Consider the following 15186-nt stretch of genomic DNA (forward strand, 5'->3'; position numbering starts at 1 on the left):
CGTAGAATCATAGAGATGTACAGCATGGAAACAGACCCCTCGATCCAACTCGTCCATGCCAACAAGATATCCCAACCCAATCTAGTCCCACCTGCCAGCACCTGGCCCATACCCTCCAAAGCCTTCCTATTCATATACCCATCCAAATACCTCTTAAATGTTGCAAGCCTCTACCACTTTCTCTGGCAGCTCATTCCATACACGCACCCCCTTTGCATGAAAATGTTGTCCCTTAGGTCTCTTTTATATCTTCCCCTCTCACCCTAAACCTATGCCCTCTAGTTCTGGACTCCCCCACTCCAGGGAAGAGACTTTGTCTATTTATCCTATCCACCCCCTCACGATTTTATAAACCTCTATAACGTCACCAATGCTCCAGGGAAAACAGCCCCAGTTTATTCAAACTCTCCCTTTAGCTCCAATCCTCCAACCATAGCAACATCCTTGTAAATCTTTTCTGAACCCTTTCAAGTTTCATAACCTCCTTCTTCACAAAGAGACCAGAATTGCGCACAATTTTCCAAAAGTGGCCTAACCAACATCCTATACAGCCACAACATGACCTCCCAACCCCTATACTCAATACTCTGACCAATACAGGAAAGCATACCAAACACCACCTTCACTATCTACCTGTGACTCTACTTTCAAGAAGCTATGAACTTGCACTCCCAAGATATCTTCGTTCAGCAACATTCCCCAGGATCTTACCATTAACTGTATTAGTCCTGCTAAGATTTGCTTTCCCAAAATGCAGCACCTCGCATTTACCTAAATTAAACTCCATCTGTCACTCCTCAGCCCATTGGCCCATCTGATCAAGATCCCCTTGTAATCTGAGGTAACCTTCTTTGCTGTCCATTACACTGCCAATTTTGGTGTCATCTGCAAACTTACTAATTTTACCTCTTATGCTGGTATCCAAATCATTTATATAAATGACAAAAAGTATTGGACCCAGCACGGATTCTTGTGGCACTCCACTGGTCACAGGCCACCACCACCACCCTCTGTCTTCAACCTCTGAGTTAGTTCTGAATCCAAATGGCTGGTCCTCCCTGTATTCCATGAGATCTTTGCTAACTAGTCTCCCATGGGGAACCCTGTCAAATGCCTTACTGAAGTCCATATAGATCACGTCCTGCCCTCATCAATCCACTTTGTTACATCTTTTAAAAAAAACTCAAACAAGTTTGTGAGACATGATTTCCCAGGCATAAAAGCCATCTGATTTTCCTCCAGCTTAAGATGTCTTTTACTGCAGAGAATAGAGATTTCCTGAACCTTGGGTGTTCTGAAATCTAATTCATTATCCAAAATTTTTCAGCTACGTAAGATCAATCACGATATTGTCAGATAGATGGCCATTGTCATCAATAATTGATTACGCGTCCACAGATCAGTTGTTACTGTTACTGGCCGAATTTCCATTTGTACATACCCTTGGCTCTAGCTTGTCTGTGGAGAAAGTGAGGACTGCAGATGCTGGAGATCAGAGCTGAAAATGTGTTGCTGGAAAAGCGCAGCAGGTTAGGCACCATCCTGAAGAAGGGCTCATGCCAGGAACGTCGATTCTCCTGCTCCTTAGATGCTGCCTGATCTGCTGTGCTTTTCCAGCAACACATTTTCAGCTCTAGCTTGTCTGTACCTTCTATCATGGCTAGAGCCAGCCGCGCTCTGAACAGAAACTGAACAAGTTTCCAGTTACTTGCTTTTTTAAAAAAAATCAGTAATCCTTACACAATCCTTAGATTTTAAAACAGTCCTTTTCCCTTTTCAGTCCCCAATCAAACATACAAAAAAAGTATTAATCCAGAAATTTATTTTTCTGTAAATTGTTTAATGCTTCCTTTTAAATATTTATTTTCACATCTTGATATATAAGGATGAGTTGCTGGGCCAGTAATCCAGAGGTCCTGCTTCATCCTCTGCAGGTTAAATCCCACAATTGGAGCTGTGTAGCTGATAGAATTTAAAAAGCAACTACAGGTAGATCTTCTATAATGTGATGGTTGTATTCTTGTGCAATATATAAGAATCACACTTTGGAAACCATGCTTAAAGTGTTGGTGATGTAATTGCACCACACATTTTAATAGTATGTGCTTTAGGTAACATTCCTTGGTGGTCTAGTGGTTAGGATTTGGCGCTTTCACCGCCACGGCCCAGGTTCGATTCTCGGCCAGGGAACGGGTGCTTTGATTATTGGGGCGGCATGGTGGCACAGTGGTTAGCACGGCTGCCTCACAGCGCCAGAGACCCGGGTTCAATTCCCACCTCAGGCAATTGTCTGTGTGGAGTTTGCACATTCTCCCTGTGTGTGGGTTTCCTCCCACAGTCCAAAAATGTGCAGGTTAGGTGAATTGGCCCCGCTAAATTGCCTGTAGTGTTAGATGTCGGGGAATGGGTCTGGGTGGGTTGCTCTTCAGAGGGTCGGTGTGGGCTTGTTGGGCCGAAGGGCTTGTTTCAACACTAAGTAATCTAATCTAAAAAAAAAGTCATCAATCTCATTACAGCAAACTCACGTGAACAAAGTACATTTTAGCAGAATGATCTGCAACTAATCTGAGATATAAAATGTGTCTCCCTAATGGTGCAGTGGATATATCAAGTTTTGTAAAGACCTAATTAAACAATTAGAAAAATAATATTTTTAAAATTATTTACCATAAATAATCTCTGTATCTTGTCTGCTTCCTTGATTACCTCATGAAAAGGTAATGGATCAGGAAGTTGATGAGTTCATTCATTTGTCTGCATTCAGTTAGTGAAGGTGATTGTATTACTTTGGCCTAGATCTTCTAATGGTTGCAAATCAGTTTCTTGGGGAAATCCTGACCTGTGTATATGTGTGGTATTATCTGGAAGTTTAAGTTTCTAACGGACAGAATTATGTCATCTAAGTCTCTCTAAGGAATTCTCCATCCACCTTGGATTCAAAGAAATACACACAAATTTTCAATGTAATACTCCCATTGTTAAACATAGCCTTGTCTCCTCAGTCTTGCTCCTCTCACGCTTTGCATCACTTCACCATTTGCTTGCTGGATTCTCTTGTTCCTTGATCTGGTCAATGCCTGTACAATTTCCCTAAAAGGGGCTTTGGTAGGGGGAAGGGTTTGGTGGAGTGTGTGGTTTTGGTGGGGTGTTGTCTTGGTGCAGAATTGTACTGATGGGGGGAGGGGGAGGCATGTCACCGAACAAAGACTAATACATCTAAAATAATATGAGATGAGGATAAGCCTCAGAGGCATGTGATGAAAACATGACTGTTAATTCACTGCAGCATCCCCAGGCTGAAGTCAGGACAGTCCAAAGGTGCCAGCATAAAAAGGTAAGTGGCAGTTTCAAACCTAGTCAGCACATTTGCTTCTATACTGTCATTGACAGAGTGGCACAGTGGCTCAGTGGTTAGCACTTCTGCCTCATAGTGACAGGGACCTGGGTTCAATTCCAGCCTCAGGCGACTATCTGTGTGGAGTTCGCATATTTTCCCTGTGTTGGGTGCTCTGGTTTCCTCCCACAATCCAAAGATGTGCAGGCCAGGTGAATTGGCCATGCTAAATTGCCCATTGTGTTAGGTGCATTAGTCAGAGGGAATGGGTTTGAGTGAGTTACTCTTCGGAAGGTTGGTGTGGACTTGTTGGGCCGAAGGGCTTGTTTCCACACTGTAGAGAATCTAATCTAATGACCAGAAGATCTTAGCTATTGAAATTACTGGTTGGGTTCCTGTTACTGATTTCTGTCTAGGGAATTCTATTGTGTATGGATAGTGGAACAAGGTCCATTTAGTCTGAGCTGTGATACCACATTTCATTACATAGATTTAAATGGATATTTGGGTAAAGTATTGATGGTTACCACTGTATAAATATATTCCAACATTACCTCAGGAGAAAGGGGTAAACTAACTTAACACATGACAAGATTTCATATTTAAGATACAAGAATTCAATACAAGAGTAGGCCATCCAGCCCTTTGATCCTCCTCCACCATTCATACTATTATCGCACTGAATTATCAGATTTACCCCATCAACTTTTCCTAGCTATCATTCTTAAATATCCAATGTATTTGAATATTTAAAACCTGACCTTATTCTGCTAGCTGAAAAATGTGTTGCTGGAAAAGCGCGGCAGGTCAGGCAGCATCCAAGGAGCAGGAGAATCGACATTTCGGGCATAAGCCCTTCTTCAGGAATGGGAGGATTGGAAAGAGAAGTTGTTCAGAGTGAGGACCAGTTCAGTCATTCGAAGGAGGGTGTCAGTGGAAGGGTACTGGTTGGTTCGGCGGGAAAGGAAGAAGCGGAGGGCTTTGAGGCCTTCATGATGGGGGATGGAGGTGTATAGGGACTGAATGTCCATGGTGAAGATAAGGCGTTGGGGGCCGGGAAAGCGAAAATCATGGAGGAGGTGGAGGACGTGGGTGGTGTCCCGAACGTAGGTGGAGAGTTCTTGGACTAAGGGGGACAGGACCGTGTCGAGCTATGTAGAGATGAGTTCGATGGGGCAGGAGCAGGCTGAGACGATGGGTCGGCCGGGACAGTCAGGTTTGTGGATTTTGGGCAGGAGGTAGAAACGGGCGGTGCAGGGTTGTGGGACTATGAGGTTGGAGGCAGTGGATGGGAGATCCCCTGAAGTGATGAGGTTATGGAGTCTGGGAGATGATGGTTTGGTGGTGGGAGGTGGGGTCATGGTCAAGGGGGCAGTAGGAGGAGGTGTCCGCGAGCTGGCGTTTAGCCTCAGCAGTTTAAAGATCGGTGCGCCAAACTACCACCGCACTGAAGAAGGGCTTATGCCCAAAATGTCAATTCTCCTGCTCCTTGGATGCTACCTGACCTGCTGCGCTTTTCCAGCAACACATTTTTCAGCTCTGATCTCCAGCATCTGCAGTCCTCACTTTCTCCTTATTCTGCTAGCAACTATATAACTGAAAGTGCTATTATATCGTATATATTTATTTCTGAATGTGCTATTGATTCAACCATTTTGTTATGAACGCTGCAATGTATCCAGATGCAAAATTTTAGTTCAATATTTTTACCACTTTTGCAAACTCTGGGATACCTTCTGTTCCACTTTTCAGTTTGCATGCTACATCCTTTCTTGCCACATTTAGTGATCATTTTCTATCTGTCTACCCTGCTCTCATAGCTGTTGTTCCTATTTAAGTTACTTGTTAATGTACATTGGCAGGCCATCTTTCCTGCGGGGCAGTTGATGCAATTCCTCCATGCACTCTTTAAATGTTTGCCACTGCCTGTACACCATCATTCCTTTTAAGTAAGGTTCCCAATTCATCGTAGCCAGCTCGCACCTCATTCCATTTTGTTTCCTTTATTTAGAGCTAGGATTATAGTTTGGGTATGCTGGTCATATACAGTCCATCAAATGGCTATCTGTGAGATAGATGAGATACTTGACATTTGGGAGAACGCTATCTCACAGAGGTTTGTGGAGTCAAAGTAAACTCTGACTTTGTCTGCGTGGGTTTCCTCCGGGTGCTCCGGTTTCCTCCCACAGTCCAAAGATGTGCAGGTCAGGTGAATTAGCCATGCTAAATTGCCTATAGTGTTAGGTAAGGGGTAAATGTAGGGATATGGGTGGGTTGCGCTTCGGCGGGGCGGTGTGGACTTGTTGGGCCGAAGGGCCTGTTTCCACACTGTAAGTAATCTAATCTAAACTTTAAAAGCACAATATTAAAAGTGGGTAACTTCTCTGTTTTCCAGTCCCCAAAAATCACTGTACCTTGATCTAATTTTCAGCTCAATATCATTTTATAATTTTATAATTATCATCTTATAATTTTCTCCATATCAAGTCCACTGCTTTGTGAATCAAAAACCTGATGGAATTTGGTAGCCAACCCACCAATGTCTACTGAAGAGATGGACTGAGATAAACTTGATTTATTCCATCATATCGAATTCCTGGAATCACTTGCTGACTTCCTCAGGTGTGTACAGAGATTTCTGGGTGAAACTAATTTTTTAAAATCATTGTTTTTTTTCCTAATATTTTCTCCAGACATGGGAAATGCTGCAGTATTATTTTTAAAACTGAAAGAATCACAGACCAGTTTCAATCTAAACGTATTCGCAGTACTGACCATTTATGCTACGTCTCTGTTCTTTCTCTAAAGTGCACCCGTTCAATTTTCACATCATGTCTGTAAAGAGCCCAAAACTGAGCGATCACATTGTCTGATATTTCACTGAACACCACACTCCTTGATTTGAGAAAAGTGATGATTCCAGGCATCAGGTCTAACACCTTTGCAGAATCTTCCCCTCGTCTTAACCATGTCATATCAACACGATTAGGTTGCCATAGGCAGCATCGAAATGCCAAGTAAGAATTTAAACAAGGAATTCAGAAGGGTTCTTGTTCAAAATTAACTTATAATCTTGACAGCTTTTATTACATAAGAAAAGTTCATAACTTTACTCATGTTTGCGGGTAGCTTATACAGTGATAATTGATGAAAGAGGAAAATTAAGATCATTTCCGCACATGTAACAAACCTGCATGCAATACGCATAGCTGATGTAAAATTGGTTGTGCTGTCCCTTAAAAGGTCTCATATTTCCAGCACTACACACCACCCCCTTAAAATTGATAAGTTTTCACTCTTTCCACTTTCCAATTTCAGAACTTATTGTGCATTTTTGATCAATGTGGTGAGGTTCCAACTTTTGCATCCACATGAGTGACTTTCAGGTTCTGCCTATGACCCAGGATTTCCCTCCTGTTCTTCATGTCTCCTTTCCTATTGCTGTCCTTGTGACACCAATGATCTTTAACCCTTCTGCATTTCAGTTGGGCCCTTTACATTACTGTATCATTTGTACCCTCAGAGCCCATGACTCTCAAGCTTTCTATGCCCTTGTTGGTCTTGCACCCTCCTCAACAAAGCCAGAATGACCACTACTTGCTTTAACACACCCAACCCCTCATCTGGCCCATTTCAAGACCTTGTATTCAACTCTTAATATTCTTCTGAGTCCCACACTATTATCTGCAATTGTTCCTATCACTGTGACCATTCCCCTCAGCAACTGAACATCATGACTCCAATTCCCAGATTTGAGCTGCCCACAGTCAGAATGATGCCCTTAAAAACTCCTGGATAATCTGCAATTTACCTATCTCTCTCCCTAACTCCCACCCTAACTGACTGACTGCGACCGTCTCCAGCTTAATAAAATCCTTCCTATAGCAGGGCGACCAGAATTGGACATAGTACTCCAGAAGAGGCCTCACCAACATCCTGTACAACATCTCCTGATGAAGTTCTTATACTCGAAACGTCAACTCTCCTGCTCCTCGGATGCTACTTGACCGGCTGTGCTTTTCCAGCACCACACTTTTTGACTCTGATCTCCAGCATCTGTAGTCCTCACTTTCTCCCTGTACATGACATCCCAATTCTTATACTCAAAAGATCTGAGCAATGAAGGCATGTGCTTAAATATCTTCTTAACAGCCCTACCCACATGTGACGCAAACTTCAAAGAATTATGTACCTGAACCCCGAGGTGTCTCTGTTCTACAACACTACCCAAGTCCCTACTTTTAATTTTATAAATCCTGTCCTTGCTAGTTTTACGAAATTGCAACACCTTGCATTTATCCAGATTAAAATCCATCAGCCCATTGACCCAATTGATCAAGATCTCTTTGTAATTCTAGATAACCTTCTTTTTGTCAGCTTTAACAAAATTGTTTCCGACCCAAGTTTCCTCTCTCAGAAAGCTAAGTTTTACTATGTTACAGTCCATTGTGTAATTTTGAGGTATCCTGTTAGATATCTTCTCCAGGTCCAAGCTGATAAGACAGAATACCCACCATGGACTTCTTGCCACCTCAGAAATGCTGCAGAAATGCTATCCGACCTGGTCAGATTTAATAACATATGACACCACATATGAAAATGAAAATACAGCAGATAGGGTAATAACTACTTAAGATAATAAACATTGTTTGAAATATTGTTTGAAAAATGTTCTTGGCAAATTCTTATAAATACAATGTTTGATCGTAAATCACATGATTTGACACAACAGGGACAGAGCAAAAAATTGAATGTGAACAACCAGAGTGTCACATGTTCAACTGTCAAGGTGTTTTGACCTGATGCTTATGGCACTGGACCAGAAATACTGTAACTCACGCGGCAGGTAATCGGAATTAACTGATTCACAAGGACACGATGGGCCAACAAGGCCTCTGTGCGCGCTGTAACCATTTTATGAATTTAAATTGACTGTGATTCCATGTCCAAAAAATGCTCAGCTGGTCGGGGAAGGGGAGGAGTAAACGTTTCAGATTGTTTGGCGATAATAACAGTGATACGGTTTTGCTTGTTTTTCAGGTGACCGTTGGTCTTCATTTCCTAGGACAGGTTCCCGCGCATTTTGCCGCGAGGGGGTTGAATGGGAGAGGGGGGGAGGGGCGCGGGGAGGTGTGGGAGGAGTTACGAGCTGTTCGTCATCCGCGTTAACCCCGCCCACCCGCCGACACCGGTTTATATTGGGGCGGGCACGGGGAATCAGTCTTTCTTTCCGTCGCCGGGGCCTGAGAGTGGCAGCATAGGTTGTGCTCGCCTCCGGATGACGGGTACCGTCCTGTCGGCGTCCCGAGGTAACCGGCCCTCTCCCCAGCGGGTGGGGTGTTTCGGCCTCCCCTGACTCGGGGACAGGTTCAGAGGGAGCCGCGGGGAGCTCGAGTCGATGCCCTAGTCCTGGCGGGTTGATAAGTTGGGGGGAGGTTTGTCGGTCTCTGCCTGGTCTGTGGATCCAGGGTTGCCCCGGGGGATGGAGGAAGTGGTGGCGAGGGGATGTTCGGGGATCCTTGTGGGGGTGCGGGCGAAACTGCTCTCGGTGTTGGAGCTGGGGGTGTGAGCGAGAGCGTCGGGGGCGGTGGCGGTTACAAGCTGTTCTGTGGGGTGGGGGGGGGGGTGGGGCGGATGGCTGCGGGTTGACCCGGCCTGCGCGCCAGGGGCCCACGTGGTGGAGTTGCCCTTTGCCGCCCCCTGCAGTCAGCAGGCGGAATTTCCTCTGGAGCCCAGGTGCTGAGAAAGGTACAAGAGACTGAGCTCTCCCCAGCTTGGGCTGGAAACCACTGACTAACTTCTCCTTACCTGGTCAGGTTGCCACGATGTGGAGGTGCCGGTGTTGGACAGCAAGGTCAAACTTCACACGATACCAGGTTATAGACGGTTTTATTTGAAAATGTGTTGCTCCTTCATCAGGTGGCTAGTAAGGGAGGAAGACCTTAGACACAATTAAAGACTTAGGAGCCGTCTTATGTTTGTTCGCATGAATTGTATGACCCTTTAGTCTTTTCCTGATAAATTACGTGCCTCTGATCTAACTCTGTACCACCTGATGAAGGAGCAGTGCTCCAAAAGCTAGTAAACTTCTCTCAGATAAACCTGATGGACTATAACCTGGTGCCATGTGATTTTTGACCTGGTCAGGATGGATAGGGATTGCATGTATTCAAACTTGAGGGATGTTGCGTTAAGATCGGTTATCTGATAGCTCTGGTATTACTTGCCCCCCCCCCCCCCCCCTATATTCATGCATATTGTTGAGATTTCTTGGATTGTTCACTTGATTGTGATAGGCAGGACAGGTTACTTTGTAGCAAAGTGCTAGTGCTATCTGAACTCTATTATGATGAATTGATTACCGTAGGGAACTGAATTAAGGCATATTTGCTGAATTCCAGTAAGATCTGAACAGCTAAAATTGAAAGTTGTTGCTGAAATTAGTGAACCAGCATCCCAGTCTTCATCAGTACACCATGATGCATCCCATTTCATTGAAAGGATGAATCTGCTGGAGCTTCCCTGCATCAATAAGGAGACAGGATGTGGTGATCCTGGGATCTAAAGTTAATCTTCAACTCTTGTATGAAATGTCACTAGAATAACTGGGGAGGTAGTCATTTCTAGTGTACATGTCTCTGGAACCACCGTGTTGTGGTGGTTCAGTGGTATTGGGGTAGCATGGTCACTCTGGTTAGTACTGTTGCCTCTCAGCACCAGGGTCCCAGGTTCAATTTCAGCCTCGGGTGAGTGTGTTGTTTGCATGCTCCCTGTGTCTGTGTGGGTTTCCTCCCACAATCCAAAGATGTCATGAGCTCAGCTTCTGCTTTTCTGCTACATGTACAACAATGGCACTTCACTGACAAACTGCAGCTCGCTCCCCCCATCATGAACATACCAAGTTTCATAATTTTATCAGAAATTCAACTAGGAGAACTCAACTGTTTTTCCATCCAGAAGAAACAAACGAGTGCTGTGATGAAGTGATGTCATAGTGTGTCCTAGTTCTAGCCTTCAGCACGTGGGAATATCCTTTTTGCATCTATCCAGTCAGTTACTAATTTGTCTAGTAAAGAGAATAAAATACTGTATAAAGAACATTATTTCCTAACAGCAGTTTGGGAGTACCGATGCTACACAGCCAGCGTTGGCTAGGGCTGGCTAGTAACTGCTGCTAGTAGCAGCATTTTACTTTCTAACAGCCTGAGAATGAATACAGATAGAAGAATCTGAGCCTATTAAATCTGCAGTATCATGCTAGAGCTAGTGTTGTGATTCAGAATTTGAGCATTTTTAATTGTGCTAAATATTTAATCTTCAAATATGTAACACTTTTTTTTTTAAAATATAGATAAAGCCTGTGTAAAAACTTAAGGAATGAGAGAAATCATGCATTTCTTTGGAATGCGACATCCTGTCACTCCCTCTTTCACTGGTCGTCTGACAGTTGGATCAAAGAATGGCACTCAGCTGGTAAGATCTCCATACAAGCTTTGGGTAGTTCCTGATCGTCACATGATAGACTTTAGCAATAATTAGAAATTGATTTTGATTTGAAGTGTTATGTAACAAATCTAGTTTGGCGGGTGTGTAGAATACTAACCTAGTGTAAAATACTCAAACCCAGAAAGAAACAGTAATGAACTTGTTTTGGCTTGCTATGCATATTACATTTTTAGAGAAAGTGGGGACTGCAGTTGCTGGAGGTCAGTCAAGAGTGTGGTGCTGGAAAAGCACCGCTGGTTAAACAGCATCCGAGGAGCAGGAGTTGACATTTCTGATGAAGGGTTTATGCCGAAATGTCTGTTCTCCTGCTTCTCTGATACTCTGACCTGCTGTGCTTTTCCAGCACTGTTTTATGTTTTTGATCAGGTTCTGGTCTGTCCTGGAATGTGGCGTTAAGATAGGAAGAAGGTGGCATTATGTAAATGCCTCGAACACCAACTATTTCAAGTGGAAACTGTACTGGCCACCTTTTCATGTGGGGTGATTTTCTTCTGGCATTCAGTGGAGCAAATGATTGAACTTGACTGTTTTTAATCTGGTGTTCATGAATTCCTTCCACACACACCCCACTTCTTTCTTTTTGTCTTCCAAAACCACCATGAAAAGGCAAAAGACAAGATTTCAAACATTTCTTGCAATTAGTTGTATGTGCTGGCTTGAATTTTGATAAGATGGTGGTATCAAACTAGGTTAATTTCTGGCTTTCTTTGTAAATGGTGGATAATGCAAGTGACTTTTTGTTGGCCATCTTTTTAATGTGAACATTGCCTTCTCTGCAGTTAAGTTGCATTGTATCTGCCTGATGTGACAAAGCAGTAAAGCTGTGGAACAACCTGGGGGTGTGTAAATGAACCAGGTATGTGTTTACTATTTCCTTGTAATGCCACAAAACAAATTTGCAGGAAAAAAATCAGATTCTAATGTGTCTACAGTAGATTGGCATTTAACAGTCTACTGGAGATAATTGCCAAAGTCAGGTTACCCTATGATTAAAGCATGATCACACAATTTGAGTTATCCTTTCTTCTTTGAAAGGAAAAGACTACCTGTCCTGCAAATATGAGGGTTTCCTGATTGTTAATAAGATATCCTTGTATGTTCACAAGTCACTTTCTCAACTGACATTCTCTTTTTAGAATTTTGACAATGGATGTCTTGTTTAGCTCTGGGTGAATCGTGTTCGTACAATCGGCTTCCTGTGGTTAGGACATGCTACAAAGGTAAGATGAGCTCTGCAGTTTACAGATTAGACAAACCAATATGGATTAAAGCAGTGATGCAAATTCTGTTCAAAGTTTGTGCGAAGATTTGTAGCTCGGGTGCTCGTTGTTGTGGTTCTGTTCGCCGAGCTGGAAGTTTTTGTTGCAAACATTTCGTCCCCTGTCTAGGCGACATCATCAGTGCTTGGGAGCCTCCTGCGAAGCGCTTCACAGGAGGCTCCCAAGCACTGATGTCGCCTAGCCAGGGGACAAAACGTTTGCAACAAAAACTTCCAGCTCGGCGAACAGAACCACAGCAAATTCTGTATTTTTTTGCTGTTGTGGTTATGATACTCGTGATTCCTATCTTTAAAATTGATGTGAATGTACTGTAGTGTGCATTATTCTTGGACACTTGTCCTGTATGAAAGTAAATGGGATTTTCCTTAAAGGTATCCCCCACTCTTAATGAGTGCTTTCCTTTTATTATATTCTCGTCTAGCTTTTTTTTCTGACTAAAAGATATAATTACTGCCACCCAGCTAAACATAAACTTCTGCTTTGGACATCTATAGTTTCTACTTTTACCAAAAAATTGCAAATGCAAAAGTTAAATGGTTATGAATATGCATGTCCAGTGATTAAAACACTTTCACTGCTGTTCACATCATGAATTTTTATGATTATGTTGAAAAACTGAGGACATGTAGTTAAGTAAAAAGTATATTTTGTTTTAAATGTTGTAGTAATTATAGTTTTAAAAATTGTTTACTTTTAATCATTTCATTCCTTCAAGCATGTTGATATCTTTGATTTTCCTCTGTCTGCAAATTGCTAGGTTTAGGAGTTTGCAAATTGAAGATCAAACATGTTGGTTAACACTCCATGTGGAAAGGTATGCACTTAAACCTTTTAGTGATGTTAGCATCACTATTGGCTAAATTTAAACACTTAATTCTGAAAGATTGTATAATGCAGAATTGACCTGCTACAAAAGTCATTGTTAGCTGTGATGAGTCTCATGCCTTTCTGAGATTTGTATATGTAGAAACTTCAGAGGCTGTTACTGAGCTAACGTTTCTACCTTAATGGTGGTTTGGATGTCAAGAAATTGTTTTAAAGTATTTATTGTGCACTTGGAACTATTTGCAAATGCTATAATTAGCATAGTTATTTCCAGAAGCCAGAAAACTGGGTGGGGCCACTTTGCCAATCAGAAGTTAAAATTGTGATTCTCATCTCAAATTGAGTAGATGCCATAGTTTTATCATTGCAAGTCCATTCCTTTTTTATTTGTCAAGCCCTTTTTTGAGGTGTGATGTAGCATGTTTCCTTTACTATTCATATTCCTGAGTTTTGTTGTAGGTTTTGCAACTTTTTTAGACTTCAGGTGAGCAAAGCTAGATATAATTATGAACAGTCATTTAGATTTTTCAGATATTTGGTTTCTTTTTTAAATGTACAAATTAAAACTTAAGCTTATGCTTGTTGCTTATTCTTCTTGTTTTGTTCTCCTGCAAGGCATATGGATAACAAGTTATATGGCTACATGATGTTATCATGAACACTACATGGAGAGTTACTGCAGTGCTAACCATGTTTGGTCAGGTAAATGTATTTTGTTCACTTTACCTTATGGCAGGTCAGTGTGAATGAGAGACTGATCTAGATGTTCATGACTGTCCCATTGATTAAATTTGTCACTAACTACCCAGCTGACCCTGTAAGGGGCAGGATGATCAATATGTTGAAATGAGGGTACAGTCCAGATATGTTGCAGTGTGTAAAAGTTGAGGGACCATTGCGATCTTCTGTCCAGTGATAATTAGTATCCCTTTTTTCCCTAAAAAGCTGAACTAAATACAAATCGGGATTTAGAAAAGTTAAACGAAAGCAAGTGTTAACTTTTGAAAAAAAGTGACTTAGTTGAAGATATTTGTTTTAGTATTTTCCGCATTTGTTTTCATTTCCTCCCATTCTGTTTGCAGGTTACACTGAACCATTTGGCCAGTTATGTCTTCTCTCATCGTAAGACTGGCTGATCTGATGATCCTCGAATTGTAGATTGGAACAAGAAGAAAATCTCATTCTTTGCCCAAAGTAAAGATCAATTGAGTGAAATGTTGTAGTATGCTATTTTTAGAAACAAATAGAAAAGAAATAAACTTAAGCAAAAGTAGTTTGACTTTGTCATTGTGATTTTCTTTTAAAAGGTTTGCTGATTACTATTTGACCAATCTATTGACCGTCTGACCAATAGTATATGTAACTTCATAAATTTTTTTAAAATAAACTTTTCTAGTCTATTTGCAGTTGTTCCACTGAAGTTGGTGCAATTATGTCCCTGGATCAGCAAAGTTGAGCATTTAAGTGACTAATGTTAATTCGAGTGAACTGGGTGCAGCCAAATTTAAGCCAAGACTTAAATTCTTGGCAAAAGCATTTTCCCTCTGCATATAGCAGTAATACACTTACAGAAGCAATCTAAGCTGATCCTGTTGCAGGGGTAACAGCAGTTTCCTGGGTAGCAAAGGGGCTATATGTTCCTCAAATTTTAAACCTGGTGGGAGAGAAATGTAGCATATATTGCAGTTCCAAACATCTTGATAAACTGCAGCCTAATTGAAGTCTTCAGGTATACCTAATCATATTCCCATCTGCTGAGGCTGATTGTCTTGGTGTTGAGAGCAACTAATGAAGCGTGTATTCCATGGCAACCATTCTTTACTTATGTGTAACTTAATGAAAGTGTGACCCTCCTGGGGAGCCTTTTTTAAAACTAGAATGCATTTGTCTGGTTGTGGTTTTTGTAAACAAGACTGATTCAACCAGTGATTCTGTCAGAGGGAAGGAACACTCATTAGTTTGCTTCCAGTGAAAGGAGGAAACACCTGAGCTTATCACAGCAAATTCTATTTTATAGAACTGTGAAATAACAGATCTTTAGCCAAAAAAAAACTTGAGGTATTAAAAGGGTGGCAAATGACCAAGCTTTTGGTCATATTTTCTTTTGAAGGAAAAAATGTGAAAAGGTTTATGGAGAATTTTAGAATTTCTAACCTTTTTAGCAGCTGGGTCTGTAGTCATTAATGGTAAGTAACTAAAATTTGGTTGGTTGGATCAGAATTTTAGATCTGGAGTCTGGGA

At 41.9% G+C, this 15186-nt stretch overlaps 1 long non-coding RNA gene across 2 annotated transcripts; it reads left to right on the forward strand.

Annotated features, from left to right (window-relative positions):
- Positions 1 to 8516: 8516 nt before the first annotated feature.
- LOC122552491 (uncharacterized) lies at positions 8517 to 14218 on the forward strand. 2 transcript variants are annotated; one of them, XR_006312410.2, is made up of 7 exons: positions 8517 to 8643; positions 10686 to 10807; positions 11620 to 11696; positions 11977 to 12060; positions 12878 to 12934; positions 13561 to 13647; positions 14028 to 14218. It is a non-coding gene; the product is annotated as an uncharacterized LOC122552491 (long non-coding RNA). The 2 variants fall into 2 exon arrangements; XR_015756978.1 differs by lacking the exon at positions 8517 to 8643 and adding an exon at positions 8703 to 8746.
- The last annotated feature ends 968 nt before the right edge of the window (positions 14219 to 15186 follow it).

Source organism: Chiloscyllium plagiosum, unplaced genomic scaffold, assembly GCF_037043375.1.
Source record: "Chiloscyllium plagiosum isolate Xiang-an unplaced genomic scaffold, Cpla_swu_hap1 HiC_scaffold_1, whole genome shotgun sequence".
Lineage (NCBI taxonomy): Eukaryota > Metazoa > Chordata > Chondrichthyes > Orectolobiformes > Hemiscylliidae > Chiloscyllium > Chiloscyllium plagiosum.